The sequence below is a fragment of the Rhagoletis pomonella genome, unplaced genomic scaffold (genome assembly GCF_013731165.1).
Source record: "Rhagoletis pomonella isolate Grant_MI unplaced genomic scaffold, Rhpom_1.0 Rhpom_scaffold_00002, whole genome shotgun sequence".
NCBI classification, from domain to species: Eukaryota; Metazoa; Arthropoda; class Insecta; order Diptera; family Tephritidae; genus Rhagoletis; species Rhagoletis pomonella.
This window is the reverse complement of record NW_023458556.1, coordinates 22,228,878-22,247,523: the sequence shown is the minus strand read 5'-3', so window position 1 is coordinate 22,247,523 and position 18,646 is coordinate 22,228,878. Positions and strand designations below refer to the sequence as shown.

General features: G+C 35.0%; 1 long non-coding RNA gene across 1 annotated transcript; it reads right to left on the bottom strand.

Annotated features, from left to right (window-relative positions):
- Positions 1–4,775: 4,775 nt before the first annotated feature.
- On the bottom strand, positions 4,776–13,639 carry LOC118734582. The gene is made up of 2 exons (XR_004992399.1): positions 12,986–13,639; positions 4,776–4,869 (listed from the first exon to the last, which is right to left on the bottom strand). It is a non-coding gene; the product is annotated as an uncharacterized LOC118734582 (long non-coding RNA).
- Positions 13,640–18,646: the final 5,007 nt, after the last annotated feature.

Sequence of the window (18,646 nt, the reverse complement as noted above, 5' to 3'; positions counted from 1 at the left end):
CAGTTCTGAAATTTACCGTTATATGAGAAGCGGCCGTTATTTTAGTCCGATTTCAATAATTTTCAACGGTTTGCTTATATGTGGCAAGCACAATAACCACACCGAGTTTGGTACAAATTGGTAGAACGGTTACTGAGATACATATATGTGATCATAAGTGGGCGGTGCCACGCCCATTTTCCAAAAATTTATCACAAACGTATTTCTTGGTAAAGAATTGTTGCAAGCATCAATTTTGAATAAATTAGCTTCAATATCTACTGATTTATCGAAGATTTTGTATTTCTCTAAATTACCGTTATATGGGATGTGGGCGTGGTTATCGTCCGATTTTAAAAATTTTAGGCGATTTTGTATGCTGTACGAAGGCCGACAACTGTGCCAAGTTTGGTAGAAATTGGTACAGCGGTTACCAAGATATACACATGTAACCATAAGTGGGCGTGGCTACGCCCATTTTCCAAAAATGTATAATATTATTATTTTTTGTCAAAAAATTATTGTAAATACCAATTTTGAGTGATTTATCTTCAGTAGTTACTAAAATATCGCAGTTTTCGTATTTCTGGAAATTACCGTTATATGGGAAGTGGGCGTGGTTACAGTCCGATTTCGCCCATTTTCAATAGCAACCTACCTTGGATTAAGGGAAACCTACATACCAAATTTCGTTGAGATATCTCAATTTTTGCTCGAGTTATCGTGTACACGGACAGACGGACAGACGGACAGACGGACAGACGGACGGACGGACGGACAGACAGACATGGCTTAATCGATTTCTTTTTTTATCCTGATCATTTATGTATACATTTGTCTATATCTATCTCGATTCGTTTTGGCTGTTACAAACAACCGTTATGTGAACAAAATTAATATACCCTTGTGCACAAGTGCGCTCGGGTATAAAAATGTGTTAAGTAAATATTAATGGCCGATAGACGGATATGAGTGGTGATTTTTTTATCCGAAACACAGCACAAATGCGCTGGAAGGTTTGTGATTGCTTGACAAGAGCCGATCATTGTTGGAAAAATAAACACTTTTTTCTGTTTTTCTTTGCAGAAATATATACGTAGATATGTATTTATGAATACAAAAAAAACGCAAGCCACGAATTGAAATTGAAATTTGATATGAAACTGGAAATTGAACAGGAAAAGTGGTTATTAAGTATTATTGCGAATTATTTAATTTTTTTGCCATGAAAAAATACAAAAGATTAGGTTTTTATGTACGCATAGAAAGTTTCAATCCTTGGGTTTATATGAAATTACTAAAAAACATTTTTATTTTCGTTGTTAACCAAAGCACAGATTATGGCTTTAAAGCCGATTTACAATTTATGCGAGGTGACCACAATGACACTTTTTATATATAGCTAAACTTTTTTTATTTACATCTCTTTTTGCATACTTGCTGTTCTTTGGGTAAAAAGGCATTACTTTTTCAAATTTTAACCACAGATTAACACAGTCATTTTCTGTGATTTTGTGATTCGCGCGACCATTTCAATTAGGGCATTGAATTGATAAAAACCTTATATCTTTTTCATCTATTACCTTTTTTATAACTACACAAGAACCGCATTGACAAAAGCCGATTTTACTCAAGAACGACAAAAACTGCTTTCATTCGATGAAACCGTATTGAAAAGTAAGTTGCTTGAACTTGTAGGATTTAATCCGCAGAAAACTCAGCTGGTTCCGCTCAAAAGGCGAATTAGGATGGACAACTTTCAAACTTCATTACTTAATGGTGCAAACCTTTCATTATCCGCGCTCTACTCTTGTACGAGTACAATAGAGAAGGACAGACTCTGGCCACCACTTCGAATACCATTTTCCCCGACAGAAGTGACTGGTACCTTAATAACGTTCTTAGCGGGGACAAGATCCCGATCTTCCGAAATAGCCACTGTAATAAGATCTATGTTTAGATCCAAAGACTCCCAGCTTACTGAAGAGTATTCCAGACTGAGATATACTGCAGAAAGTTGGTAAGCATTATCGATCTGCAATGCCTAAAACCACATCGAAAAATATAGCGTTTTACTGGGTCTGTGATAGTGGTATTCCGGGAAAGAAAGTGATCTCAGATAATTTTAAAGGAACTAGGCCAAACCATACAACCTCCTTCGCAATTCTTGTTTTCACTAGTTGAAGATATGACCAGAGAAGCTTAAGCACACGTGCACTGTATCGTCTTAACTTCAGTCAGTACTCGATGAATAAAGAGCACAGAGTTTGCTCAGGTGCACAAAATCGAACGTTCGGCCTCACGGAAATATTGACGGAATACATGGCGCGCAAATTGGCAGCCCGCAATAACGACTTATTGTCAAGCTGTAGATAGGAGGAGAAGATAGAATTCATGCAGAACTTTCTAGGCATTTCTTGGAAGGAGGGAGGGTCTGCTAGGGTTCGCCAGAAATTCAGAATGGTTTCAAGAGATATAGGGATAGGTAAGGGGGAAATCCTCTACTGGGCATCATTCTTTGTTAATTTTTTCTTTTATTAAAAAAGGTATTTTTTCCTTTTAAGTGTTTTTTCTCAAATTTTTGTATACAATTTTGTATAGAAATACGCATATCAGAAGAAAGAAGATTTGATTTCGTTAACAACGGTATCAATTTTTTAAAAATCGGTTAGTAATTTGTTTGTTTAAAATATTTATTTTTTTAAAGGTATTTTTTCCTTTTAAATCTTTTTTCTCAAATGTTTACATACAAAGTATACAAATATGCATATCAGAAGAGAATAAGGGGGTCTAATCATGTTTACAACGATACCAACTTTTTAAAAATCAGTTCAAAATTGTTTGAAATATAAGGTTATTAATTTTTCGAAGACCCGCCCTTTGCCCCCTTATAGCACTGTAATATAATTGTGCAAAAAAAAAGTTATAAACCATTTAAATATTTGTATAAATGTATTTTTAGTGTTTTAGTTATTTACATATAATAATAAAAAATAATTTTTACCAAAGATTCTATTTCGAACTTCGAATGCTCATATCTCGGTTTCGGAGGCTAACTTCGAAAAACGGAGAAATTGCTGTTTTACCTATGACTCAATCTCTTAAAAAAATTGGTTTGGTCCAATACCCAGCGGAGTGCTGTAGAGTGTAATAATTCCAGTATCTTCTTTTATGTATATTGTAACTATCGATATCTTATAAAGAGAAGTGTAAAATTTTTTGTATCTAAAACTAATAAAGTTAGAAGGACGAAATTCGAGGATATGGTAGTTTACATATTAGTCCTTGATATAAATTTTTTCAAAAATAAATATTGGAAATTTCCAAGGATATTCAAGGATAAAGTTTTAAAATGAGATTTTCAACATTTATTTGTCCTGGTGCAACAAAAAATAACTTTTTTTTAATTCTACAGAATTTTTCCTTTTAACTGATACCCATATTGTTACTCTACAGTGCACCAAATCTTTTAAATAAAATTAAATTAAAGGGAATTTCAAAGTCCTTTAAAAAAAAATCCGGATGTCAGAGAGAAAAACTAAAAACGCAGTTTCACTATATTTGGCTCCTAGTTTTGTGAGTATGTATATTGATTTATTTTGTACGTTTTAAAAATTTTGTGTTTTTGTCGCACAGTGTTATGCCGTGGTGTCTAAGAAATTGTTTTGCGCTATCTACTACGGGTTTCTAAAGTTTTTTTGGGGAAAAAAAGCACAAGGCAACCCATGTTTGCAACAGAAATATATGACCGTTCTATTATTTCTTGAAGAAAGAATGAGGCAACAGGCTGTGAAGTATGAGATGTCAAAATTCCTTGGACACACACGCGAAATAATGGCAATTTTTTTCTTGACCGTTTTCTTGAGAGCTGCATACTGGCCTTAAAGTTCAAAAGTATTTAGCTATTTGTGTTTTGGTAAATAATAAAGTATGTACATAGGTTAGCGTGGGTACCCGGCCATAAGGGAATAGAGGGTAATGAGGCGGCTGACTGTCTCGCTAGAGAGGCGTCGATATGTAGGAATATAAATAAGTATATGAGTATAATTTAAATTGTTTTAAGAGTCTTACAACATTTATACCTATGTTTTTGTTAAAATCACAAAAAAAAAGATAACCTTTTGCTTTAATATTTACGTAGACATCTTTAAGTATGTAGCTTAACATCTTTCCTTTTAGTATTTTGACACCTCGAAAGAGGTTCTTACTTCAAAAACTAAAGTATTTAAATATGTCCATCATTGGTACATATAAAATGTATGTCAACAAATTGTGTAATACCCCTTGTAGCGAAGTATCTTCTTTAAAATGTAGAGTTTTTTGAAGCTTCATAGACCGCGAAAACATTTTCCACTTTTTAGTTCTTTCTAAACCCAGATTTCCAACAAAAAAAAAAAAAATTATTAAAATATATAGCAATTTAGCAATTGCATAAAGAGTATGTATTCCGCTTTTCCGTTAAATCAATAACATTAGTATTAAAATTTATACACACATATGTATGTATGTATGTACATATATACATACTTGAACACAATAGCTTTTATCCATATAAGTACTTCAATAAATAAATCACAGCTTAAACTCACCTCAAGCGAAAACCGGTTATGTCAATCTGTCTGTTGAACAATTTTGCACAAACGAACCACTCACAATGGATTTATTTTCCAACGAATTGAAGAACTGCCAAATCCGCAGAAATGTAATCAATCCCAAGTAACCGATGCTTTCACGTTATACACAAGCGTATTTTTTTTGTATTCATTCAGCACGTTTTGTAATGACTTTTCTGAGAATTTTTTTTTGAGTTGCATTGAATTTTTTTCAGGTTTAAGCGAATCATGGAATACTTTTGCATTTAATATAATTCACTAAAAGCGTTGAGAATTGCTGCAAGAAGAGAGATAAAAACATATTTTAATTAACACCTGTTGAAATTGAAGATTTTTTAGTACATATTTTTCTTTTGCTTAATGCTACTTCGTGTCTATACAAAACAGATACTGACATAAACTGTGTGAAGAACAGAACTGTGTGCAAGACACGCTGAATAGGGAGAAAACCAAGAAAAAAAATGCATTTTGCAAACAAATCAGAAATTGCAAAGCGCAGCTTAAAAGCGAGATAAATTTGGACATAAACTTCTTCAAAGCATCTACGAAAGGAAACAGGCCATGGAATAAGTGATTGACCGGCCAAAAAAGGAAATAAGTAAATACAATAATGCGAACACCACGAGCAAAGCGGAGAAGAACATAAAAACAAGTACTTGCGCTTGAGAGCGAAGCCAATCTAACTGGATGGTGATTCGATGGTAAACGTATGTATGCTGAGATTGAAGGAGTAGCAGCGACCAAAGAAACAATGCCAGTAAGAAGTGAGGTAAAGCGAGGAAGCTGCAGCGACATTATGGGTACAGCAACCAACAAACCAACAAGCGATCTCCACAAATATTGAGTCAGCAGGAGTTTATGGTTCCGAAGTAATGCAAGAAGATGCAATCAAGCGTTGTATATGAGTGTGTGTTGTGTTTATGAAAGCAAGAGAAGTGGATTCAAGAAACGGTGGTATAAATAATAATAGAAAAAAAAAGAAAAGCCATTAACAACAAAAAAAAAGATACGAAAAGAAACAACAAGAATGCCATAAAAAGGAAAAGATGCACTGCCGCTTAGGAGAGGGAAATGGTGAGAGCGCGTGGAAGCATGCAGCCACCAACCACCACCACCACAACATAAATAATGGCATACGATGATCTATGTACTTATACAACACTGCTCAAAATAATAGCAGCGGAGAATATATCCTAAAATAAATGTGCCAACATTTTATGACTATTCCGAGGAAAAGTTTTTATTTCTTTTAAGTATGTACATTAGGGTGCATCACTCTTCATAAAAAAAATCAATACTGTTTTTCCATCGGAGTTATATTTTTCTTTATTTTGTGTCTTCTCGCAAAAATATTATGACTTAGGTGAGCTGGACGATCGAGTTTTTTGTGAATAAAATTAGTTTTTATAATTTATTTTACCAAAAAATTACCAAAGATAGAGCAGTTTAATCTTAAAAGGTATGCGTAAAAATGTTTAGAAATTTTATCAAAATAATGAAATTTTAGTTGCAATCGATCCACGTAAATCTTAGTATGTTTACGAATTATATACATAAGTATATTGGTGGAAATCTTTAAATTCTATCAATTCTATAATGCCGTTGTAATTTTCGGTGAGGCACCCTAATGTAGGTACACACACATTTAGTTTAGCTAAGCAAATTCCTAATAGTAGTGTCTAAAATAATATCAGTCCTTATGATTTCACAAGCAAGAATTAACAGAAAAAAATGGATCGTGAAAAATTAAAAATAATCTATGATTTTTTCGAAGCCTACTCCAAGAACTTTGTAGGGTTTGAACGTGACTAAAGTTAAAGAAAATGATGTTTAGGTTCAAGGACACTTTTAATGCAAATATACGCGCAAATATCTCCAAATATCCTTGCCAACATTGAGGTTACCATACCAGAAATGAACGTACAGATAAATTATGTGAATCAGCGATTTTAGTTTTCCATAAAAATATTTGGATATGAAAAAGCTATCTCTTTTTTAAACAACAATTCCAAAGGGTGGGTGGTTACTTCTGCCGAAAACTATCTCAACTTAAAATTTATTTAACTAGACTACTGTAATGTTGTGTAGGCATAGGTAACTGTACATCTAGCTGCTCAACTGTAGTATGTCGATATGGAAGACCAGTATAGGTTAGGTTTAAATATCTTCTTTCATGCGAGACTGATATTAAGTACAATCTTCCTCCGTCTTCAATTACGTATGTATTTATTTACATGAAGAGGTCTTTTTCTAGACTTCATCAGGGATCGAACCCGCATCATCGATGTGCAAAGTCAGAAGTGCTAACCACTGAGCTATACACACCGCGTAAGCTCTTGTTGCTAATCCATTTCCTTATTCAACCTACAGCTATCAAGTGCAGCCGATTCGCCGCTATTTTACTTGGCAGCGTGGTTGTTATTGTTAATTTATACGTTACTTAATTACAATTATTGTATAGTGCGTTGTTAATGATTACTTTGAAAAGAGTATAACAGCAAAGGCGCCTATTACAAAAATAAGAAACTAAAAATGTATCGTCCGCTAGAACAATGACCTACCAAAAAGTACCACAGAAGAGACTTTAAAAAATGCACGCAACTTGAATTTGGCAACGAATAGTTCTTTCCTGTAGCATACTCTTCAGATTTAGCCCTCAAGTCACTGAAGAGCTCATCAAGGATATAAAGAACTTGGAGAAAGGAATCGTATATAATAAACAGCGTGGAAATTTCAAATTAATTTTTTCCCGGCTACAGCTGCTATTTTTTCGACCCCTGGTGTATTTTCCCCACACACCACAAGCAGAGGACAGCTAGCCGCCAAGCAGCCAAAGTTATCCAGGCAGACCAACTATTTACTTATATTAAATGACAACACTTGGTAAGGCTACATACATATGAAGAATGAGGAGCAATGACAGCAGTACTGGGCGAAAAAATACAGGAGAAGACATGCTAAGGCCAGAGAGAAGGTAGTTTAAAGCAAAGATAAGCAAGAAATATTGAGTAAAGTGAAGTTATGTCTGGCTCGCTCTTTGGATAACTAGATGGTAGATGGATGGATGGAGGAACAACAAAGAATAAGACAACGTAAAAAGAATAAAAAAAACACATAAAAGAAAGAACAAAAAATAAGAGCTCGTGAAAGAAATGCAGAAGAAGCACATAAATCAACAAAGACAGTATGAGAATAATAAAATACCAGAAAAATCAGTGACAATAACAACAAAAACATTGGTAAATACTACAAGTATAAACAGATGAAGACAAGCACATGGAGCAGCAGCAGCAGCAACAACATCAATAGTTAAAACAGGGAACACAGCAAATACACATCGCTCCTTTACTAAAAGACGGTCACAACTCATAAATAGCAGTTTTGGGATAATGATGCAGAATTACGCGTAAAATAATATTATATAAATATACAAATCTTGTCTAGTATAAACATTAGAAGCGCTTTGGCAGCTAAGTGTCAGTGCGTGGAGTATATTAAGTGAAAACTGTAAACGCAAGTCCCGAAAAATGGCGTTTTTTAGGTTGTGAGGGTCTTTTAGCAAAAGAGCGGTATAAACTATGTACATATATAAATATGTATGTGACTTTTTGTATGTATGTATGCACGCGCACAGGAGACGACGACTGTGTCCAAAAACGAGTTTTGGAGGCGCTTTGCTGTTTGTTTTATAGATATTATATTTTGGCTCATTGCTTGCGGTTTTATTGCAATGAATGACTTTTAAAAGCCTTTCAAACTACATAGTGTGGTTGTGTTGGTTGTTGCTGTAGCCTGAAGTGGCTGGTCGATGCCGCCTGTTTGACGTTTTTTCCCTGCCCCATTGAACAGCGCTCAAACTTCACCATGGCCGCGCTGCCGCCTGTGTGTGCTGCTGGCCTAAGCGTTTGGCGCTGATGACGCTTAAAAACTGGTTGTTCATGTTTGCCAATAACTCACCCAAGCGGGGACAAGGAGGGTGTGCAGCAATGGGGTTTCACTGTGAACAAAGGTAAGCGCGTGGGTTGAAGCAGACTACATTTGAGGTACATACGTAGGTATTACCCGCGAGGGGGATTTTCGAAGATAATTTTTAATTTCTTTCTTCAATTTTTTTTTTTACTTTTGGTTTTGCTTTAATTTTTGCCACAACACCCTCAAAAACTTTTGACACTATGATTCATATGTTTAAGAAGAATGAAGAATTTCGCATATTTTTCATCATTAAGGCATTTCAATTTATAAGCAGACTTTTTTGAATTAGCATAAAAACTTGTAATATTTTATATGCATATTTTTATGTTTTGTTTTGGTTTTTTTCAATGATTTTTTTTTGTATTGACATTCCTTTTTGTATTTCGTTTAGAAGAGTCTTTCTTGTCTGTCAGAACAGCATGATAAAAAAAAACAACAATAAACAAATGTCTGATACAGCTTTGTCACTTGAAATGAGCTAACAAAGCACAGCAGTAGGTAAACAAAGACCAGAATAATGAAATAATAATAAATTAAAATAAATAAATAAATGCTTGAAACTAGTGCACTCGAAAAGCAGTTGTGAAAACAAGCGCACTCGAAGTGCAAAGTGAAGGGAGTGTAAATATTTTATATTGAATCACTATGAAAATTACTAACTCGACGGACGATAAATTGTAGCTGGGAACGACGAGTCTGCCAAGTAAAAAGCATTAGAAAACTATGGAGCAGAATGGACAGAATCTAAATAAATATTAATACATATGTACATGTATGGTCATAGGAGACCGTACTGAAAAAATACACCCCTGACTAAATTTTTTTATGCTGAACTTTTGCGACGCTTTTTACATTTTTACTTATACCTTTCTTTGGTATTTACAGTCGGATCTTACAGTATTATATACCGCTGTTTTTTTCTCTCGAGGAAACATTTTTTTGTTTTGTTCCAAATCTCGCCAAAAATTTTAAAACTTTTACCAAAGAAGTGTTTCGATTCCAAGGCAATTTCGATTTTTATCTTTTGGTGAAGTAGGGGTCATCTTCTTAAAATTTTCTTATAGGTATCTTCGGCATTTACAGTCGATCTTAAATTAAATATGGTAGGGCTAGGCGTTTTTGTTATTTCTTTGGTATTTACAGTTACATTTTTTTGTTCAAAATCTCGCCAAAAATCTTAAAACTTTCGAAGATAATCTCGTTTTTTGCCGAACCTTGGGGTCCCCCACATCTTCGGTATTTACAGTCGGATTTTAAATAATGATACATCCATGTTTTTGCCTTGAGGAGAAAATTTTTTAGTTCCATAGTTCATTGAGCTGAAGTAGGTACCCTTTTTTTATCACACTAATTAATTAATTAATTAACGTAGCACCCTACTCCTATAATTATATCCAATGAAAGTTTCTAAATAAGCATTTTGCTAAGGAAGTATTTTTATAATTCCACTAGTAACATTTTTTTATTTCCGAATATACATATCGATGGTCCTGTGCAATAACGACACAATTCAAAATTCAAGAAAAAAACTGTTACTACTGTTAAGTGGCTCATGTCTCTAATCCTTGTCGAATCCATGTCTAATCTTTTGTACTTACTTTAGCAGTCCTTACTGCTTACTTTAGTAAGTAATGGAAGTTGATTAGAAAAGGATTTAAGACAAGAGCCACTTAACAGTAGTAACAGTTTTTGTTTTTTTGAATTTTGAATTGTGTCGTTATTGCACAGGACCATATATATTTAGATGTCACCGAAAAATCTAAAAGGGCGACCCTAGGCTCGGCAAAAATTTTTTTTTTTCGAAATTGCGCTGCAAAAATACTTCTTATTCAGAGGTGTAAGTTTTTTTGTTTGCTTGTAAGTTGGTACGGTCTATTACATACATATATATAGATAGTAACCCTAATTGCCATTTTAAAGGAGTATAAAACATGCTTTTGTAAAGAGGTAAGTACAAACATCAAACATACAAATGTACAAGTATGTACATATATTTTTTCTCTTATTCAATAATCGCTTTGGATCAACTACAAAATGATCTTCCAGCTAAATATGCAATAGTCCCAATGAAGCTGAACTGAAGTCGTTTACTGGTTATTGCATCGGTTTTCTGGCTGACTAACTGACATTTTGACTAGCTGGTTGTTGGTACATACACTCATATGTGTGGTTGCAAATACGAGTATTTTGAAACCGGTTGAGCCAGTCACTTCAACAGCGTTTACGATAAACGATGAGGTAGGGCGTGTATTATGGCACGAAGTGGGGGGTTTGGTGGAGAGGTCAATTGCGGTGCGATGCCTTAGTCACTCCAACTGTATGCACTTAAAAGGCATTCATTTTCAAATGCTAAAGGCAATTCTATTTTAATTCTTTCTATAATTGCAAATTGTAAACATTTATTTTACCATTTAAAGATGCTATTATTTTAATGGTTTCGTGTTAACGAGCTTAAAAGTTTTGGTACTCATGAGAAAATTTACTTTCCGCTAGTAGATATGAATAGATTTTGCTGAAAAATAAAATCGAACTTTTTTATTTTTCGCTTTAAGCTTAGAATAGTTTTCATTATTTCTGTTGCTTGACAAAGCACTTTAACTGCAAATTTCGTCGAGTCTGCAAACTGATTTAAGAAATTTTAATAAAAGAAAATTTCTTTTCCATTTCTTGTACATCATTTTATATAAATTTTTCGTTTTTCTTGTCACTTATAACAAATTACTATTTGGCGGCCGCTGTGGGGTAGTGGTTAGCAGTGGGCACTAGTCTTCCGAAGGGCCTGGGTTCGAGCCTAGTTTCCGACCAACATAAAAAAATAAAACAAAAACATTTGTTTCTGATAGCGGTCGCCTCTCGGCGGGCAATGGCAAACCTCCGACTGGACCTATTCTGCCATGAAAAACAGGTACTAATAAAAATACAATCACCGTTCGGAAGTGACGTAAAACTGTAGATCCGTCTCTACCTTTTGTGTGACAACATCAAGGCGCACGCTACAATTCGTATCAATCGAAAAATCAAATTGAATTTAAATTAAGTCAACTAGGTTAATAAGATTGGTACCACAATATTTTTTAAGGGAGTTACCACCTGTTTCAAAAGTCAAATTTAGTTAACTTATAAACAAGTTATATGCAAAAGTTAAATATGGTTGTCAAACAAAACAGTGCTAAGAAATCTTTAGTTTGAACATTAAAAATGTGTTCGATATGTTTGAAGAGTATTGCCAGCTATTGGAAAAGTTAAATTCAAATTATTTAAATAGTGAAATGAATAACTAAAAGATGGGTATCAATCGTTTATGGGTTTGACAAGGATTTATTTCTGAACGGTATTTAGTAGAGTTGCCAGGTATTAAAAAAATCTAATTCAATTTAATTCATCAGTTAATTGAAATTTGTAACACAGTATCAGAGGCAAGAGGTTTAAAAAGATTTTAGTTTGAACTTTGAAATTGAATTTCAAAGAGGGTTGCCGCCTGTTTGAAAAGTAAAATTTATTTAATTTATAAACAAATTATGTAAATGAAATATTAAAATAAAAGTTTAAGCAAAACTTAAGTTTGAAATTTGCACTGTGCAAAGATGATACCATCGATAGTGCCATCGATTGTTTGCCACCACTAGTGCATACTGAAGAAATTTACTATAGGTACAGGTGGGTACGGCAACTACTTCTGACAACTTCTGATAAGTCCGACATAGTACGGGATCGGAATTATGGATAAATCTCTATTTTCTTGAATTTTAACAAAACAAAAAAATCAACAAGTTGTAATCGTCTGAAAATTAATTTAACTATACTAATGTATTTGTGTTTGTACGCCCTACTGTAAATTACAATGATCTAGAAAAATAAAACTCGATAACAATTATTAGCTCTGAGCGAAAAAGTAAAACTCAATAATTATTATTTTTAGGTGAAAAATATAAAAATCATAAAATAATGATTACCGTCCCTAAGATAAATATTAAAAGGGCGTCGAAAAAACACTATATCATTTGTGAATCCAAGGATAAATTAAAATTAAATTACATATTTTAGATAAAACAAAAACACAAAATAACGATCTAAAAAAATGAAATCTTACATATGTAACGATTACAATCGATCAAAAAATTAAAAATTACAAAAAAGATCATAGCGCAAAAAAAAATCGAAATAACGATTATTTTCTGCCACCACTGTGCCTACCTAAAGTGATGATGCATTGAATTAATTGTTGGTTTACATAAAGTTCATAGGTACGCATGACAGAAAACCCACATACCTACCAGCTAATCTGAATGGGGTCTAATCCCATTTCCGGCCTTCTCGTTTTGCAGGCATAGAGATGAATGTTTAATAACTCGTTAAATTTGTCTACCAACTCGCCTGTAAATCAACTTGAAAATCTAAAAAAAAAACAGTAATTTATTTACCTTTTCGATTTGAATATTCAACTAACTCGTTTATAATGGCTGTTGCACTAATAGTTTTCAATTCGCGTATCAATTAATTTCAATTAAACAATTACGTATTATTATTATTATTTTTTTTTGTTTTACAATTTCACTTTTTTCACTTCGGTCTTATTAATTTTCTTCGTTCCATTCACACTAAATCCATTTCACTGTTTCAAATGTATTTTCTTCGCACACTTTTGTATTTTATTGCATTGCAAGCAATTTTCTACGCGTTTTGTTTTCACTACATTTATCGACTACCTCTACTCCATTTAAATTAATTTGTAACAATTCCAGAGCGCATCAACGCTGTTGCTCATCATACAAATAAATGCCAGCTACATATGTACATATGTATGTATGCATGTATGTACCTACATTTCCACTTCGCCACACTTGCATTTTCTGCTTCTGCTTTGCTATTGTTGTTGTTGTTTTTTTCCACGTTTGCCACCCAAACACTAGTCTCCGAGTTACTTTCTTTCACTTTACTTCGATTATACTGCCTTTGCTTATTCTTTTACTTCTGCATCGCCGCCTTTTTTCGACAAATGCTTCACTTTAATTTCGTTTGATACTTTATTTCTTTGTATGTATGTACATATTTTCAACTTTATATTCACCTTATTTTATCAAAAACAAAAGAAATTTACTGCAGCAGCATGAAAATGTAAACAAAAACTGCCAGCAAATGTAAAATTTTTGTATTAAACACGTTCTTTTTTTAGCGGCAAATTTCTCAATTCATCACTCACTAAGCAAACGAATTCACTTCAACGCGTTTTTTTTCTTTTACTTTATTCGTCATTATTACTTCTTTAATCGAAAATTCGAATGCATTTCACTTTTCGTATTGTTGTTGTTATTATTATTTAATTTTGGTAGCGAACACCAATAAATAAAAATTCCAACATAGTTTACACACTTCCCGCGTTTAAACAACAGCTTCGACCGGCGTTTATAAAACAACTGAAGTGCCAGGCAGCTGTCGCAGCAGCAGAAACAACAGCATTCGTGACGAAGCAAGCGAAAGACGAAAACAGCAGAAAGCAGGCAACGTCAGCGTCGCCGTAGCAGCGCTAGTATGTTGGTTGGGCAGGCAGCTGCTACAGCGCATGGTAAATTGTTGTTTTATTTTAGTGAAGTGTTAGTGAGGAGGGGCGAAATTGCTTGCAGCTGGCAGTACTCTTGGTTTTTTGTGGTATTGTCGGAAATCAGCTCTCGCATGCGATTCAGCTATTTGAAATGCCGTTGTGTCTCTCTTTTCTAAAATTGCTCTGTACTGTTGTTGTTTGCTTCCAGCGAAGAGCGTTTTCTTCGAACAGCTGATGCGTATGGGTGTGTGTATGTGGCTGCTGTTATGCATGTGTGGGAGTTTGCCTAAAAGTATGCCACTACTGTGCGGCGAATTGGTTGAACGGTTGAATACAGCGTTTGCTTGAAGAGTGTTGCCTACGCCCTCAAAAGGGAAAATGTTTCCCCAAACAAAAATACGTATTTTTTATCATTTGTGCATACTTTGATATTAGATAAAAGGTCTATCCTGCACTGGTAAGAAGCTTTTTGTTACCGGTTAATAAAGCTCCTGTAAATTTTTAAAAGGGTTGAACCATTTTTTAAGTCTATCATATTGTGATCAATTTGATTGTTTTTTCTTTGATTAGGGGACACCCAAATGGCTTTAAAATCGTTATAATTTGGCGCGCAGAGTACCTAAAGGTTTTTTATTAGGGCTAAAATTAGCTTTAGCATGTTTCTTGAAAAAAAAGCGGAGTGCGTATAGTACCCATGCGCTGAAGAAGTGAAACTTAATAGAGAAAACTCCAGAATAGGAGAAGTTAGCAATACATGAGTTAAGGTCAGGTTAAATATGTGTGTGTGCGGAGTGAGATGAGATAAGTGAGTTGAGGTGAGTTACAGTGAGTTGAGCTCCGGTTAGTTGTTATCTTTATTTTGGTCTGTGTCTTTATCTCTAAATTTTGTCTTTGTCCTTGTCTTTATCTTTATATTTTTTTCTCTTTCTCTTCGTCGTTGTCTTTATCTCCGCCTTTGCCTTTGCCTTTGTTTTAATCCTAATCTCATTCTTTGTGTTTACTTCAATCCTAAAATTAATTTTCATCTTCATTTTCTTTTTCCTCTTCCTTTTTAACGTTATCTTTCTCTTCTTTTTATCTTCAATCTTTAATTTTCACTGTCGTATTTATCTTGCTCTTTGTCATTATCATCGGCTTGATCTCTATCTTCTTTTCTTATTTATCTCCGCCTTCCTCTTAGGCCAAATATTTGACCTTTGTTTATATTTTTATATTGCTTTGTCCTCTTCGTTTCCTTTGATTGCGTCTTTGCCTTTGTGCATTTAGATTCGGAGGAAATCATTTTTTTACCATTGCTCCATACAGGAGCAACCACTGTAAGGTGGTACCAACTGGCCGAAAGAAGCTGCACCTAACCGGAAATTCCAGGTAATTGCGATATCTATCAAGCCGAAGTCTTTGAAACAAAGCAAGCGGCAGAGGTACCACATAAAATTACCCTGTCAAGCAATCGGATAAACATTTTCATGGACAGTAAGCAGCCATTAAGGGCGCTAGTTTCATATTATATATGTAAATTCGATGATCGTCGCGGATTGTAAGGAGGCTACAAGAAGGCAAGATGCGGCTAAAACCGTCTACCTAGGACAGAGCTGACGAGATAGCCAAAGAACGCGTTCCTTTGGACGCATTAATAGTGATGGATGTACCAATTTCTTCACTCAGGGTTGTACGCTTGCACAGATTATATGCAGTTCATAAGAAGTTTATAAAAAATTTGCCGATTTCTAACTATCAATAACAAGAACAAACTCGAGATTTTTGTTAGGTGATGTAAAGTATTAAAGTTGTAGAAAACTAACGATCACGAGGAAGATTTGAATGTGTTTTAAACATGATTCTATATCGAGAGCATTGTTTCAAAGGGACTTGGTTCTTACCATTGTTCGTTGGATAGACATGTATGTTTTGCGAGCGCGAAATCACCTCATCCTTGCACAACACTCAAGTTTGTTAGAAGAGCTCATAATCAGACTACATAAGCGTGGTTGCGATGCTCTTGGATCACCAAATATCCTGACAATTATAGTTACGGGAATATTCCGCAGCACTGAATCGGAAGTTAATAGGCGAGCTCTTAAATTGGCCTAAGCTTCTACAACAAGGTATAAATCAAACCTTGACTCGACTACTTCTTAAGGTACAGTGCTTGAGTACTCCGCTGATGTCGAATACTGAAACTCGCGAGGGAGCTGCAACTTGGACCATCTAAAGACTGCTGCTAAATGGAGTACAGATCAGGCACAGTTTTGTATGGACCTGATACTAAATTTGCGACTTCCATGGGGAGGTAGCTTATGGTGTTTCAGGGCAATCTTTACCTGCGTCAAATTATAAATTCGAATCTGGTTAAAGACTGCTTGGACATGCGCTGAGATCGCCGATGAGTTGGCATGAGAAGGTTAGTTAATTGCCTTTTTCAGACCGGATCCATTCAATAGTCCCAGTTTTTCCTCTTCGAAAGCCAGTAAGCACTCGAGAGTGGTGGGAGGAAAAGACAGGCACTTCCCTTCATATGCTCGAAATTAAAATGTTTCTTCAATTGGAAACAGTAAAATATTTACTAAAAATATCTTCATTGCCGAGACAATCTATTAGATACCAATTACATTCTAAGGAAATGCAGTGCGTCACCAATTAGTTTTTGAGCAATAAAGTGCGTCAAGCAAAGGGTGGCGCACAAAAAAAAAGAAAAGAGAATGTACATGAACGGGGAAGGGTGTTACAAAGGAGCAGGAGGAAAGCAAATAAAGGGAAATGGATCAATTACAATTGATAAATGTTCATTGATAGCAAGCAAATGATGGCGGATGTGTGAGAATGTAACTGCAACTGCAGCGTCAGTACGCAACTAGCGGGGTGGCAGACAAAATTTGGTGGCGATGATAATAATCAAACCAATATATTTTCAGCACCTACGACATGCACGCTTAAACACACACATATGCACATACATTGATACATACATATGTGAGTACATATATATTGGCTTGAACAGGGACAATCAGCCAATATGGGGTTGCACTAGATTAATGTCTTTTCGAACATCATACATACATATGTACATACATATGTACATATGCGTGTACAATATTTGGGAATGCGCATTCACACACGTACGCATACAAGCGGTATTTATTTTTATTTTCACATTTTTGTTATGGCTGCGGCCGCTATTACTTGATGCGTTCGCTGCAACAAAAGCAAAATTTGTATGCGATAAGCGCACACGAGTGCTGGAGCTCGCCTTCACCCTCGCCCACTGCATGCGCTTGTCAATAAATAAGCACAAGTCCAGCATCCCAGGCAATAAGCGAAAGTGCAGGGTGGCATAGAGATAGCGGAGCGGCTGATTGCTGTGCGGCACGTGTGCGCGGTTGCACGCCCGCTTGTCCATTCAATTCACAAACATAAAGTGACTCAAACAAATGACCACGTGTTGATTTTCTTGAAATATTCGTAATGTTTTTTGAGCTAAATTTTTTTTTGTGTTATTTTTCTATAAAAATATCGTCCAAGCTTTAACCAACCGTATGAATCACAGATTCAAACTTTTTTAAAAAATTTCGGAAAATTCAACAAATTTTCATCAAAATTTCAACTTTTTATTCTGAATCTTTAGAAAATTTTTGGGTATGTAGTTTTATGGCCCATAAAATTTTAGTCTAATCAAGTGCCAGTTTTAAACGGCTAAAACATTCCGCTGATTTTTTGAGAATTTTTTTGAGGATAAGTTTGGTTAAAGCTTGGACGATATTTTTATAGAAAAATAACAAAACAAAATGTAGCTCGAAACACATTACAAATATTTGAAGAAAATTAACACGAGGTCATTTGTTTGAGTCACTGTATGTACATACATACATATTTGCCAATGTGGTTGCGATGGACGTTGGATGCATGTGTGAGTGAGCTTGCATGTTGCAAGTAATATATTGGATTACAACGTTATTGAAGTGGGTTTAAAGCAGCTGCAACAGCAGTTTAAGCATGGACCTCGTGTCGAAGCGGATTCTGATGCTGACGCTGATACTTGTCGGGTATTGCGACCGCAAAGCAGATGTGAGCGTAAAGTAAATTTACTAAGCGACAGTAATACATGACGCGTAGCGGTAAATGTTCGTGAGTTTAGCACTGTTAAGTGGGTGTATCGCATGCCATACGTTCGATTTTTCATTTTCGTCTACACGTAGGTCCACCAAACACTAATGGCGTATTGTGGTTACCACTGAATGAACATATGTATATGCGTGTGTGTAGCATGTTTGCTCGTGAATAATGGTGGAGCACGCACTTCTCCAATATTCACTGCGTGACTTACTTATTTAGCTGCCCTTATCTGCTATCACTGCCATGTTTGGAATTGAAGCGTCCCAGCATTCCCGGTTGTGCTCGTTTTCGTATAGAAAATCAGATGAAGAACGCTAAAAATTGGTGAAAGTCAAATACTTACCGCCGCCCTTGCTATTTTCCATCAAAACCATTCTTCATACTCGTAACTCCGCTAATCCCCCATGCATGTGGCTTTTGTCTATTGTTTTTT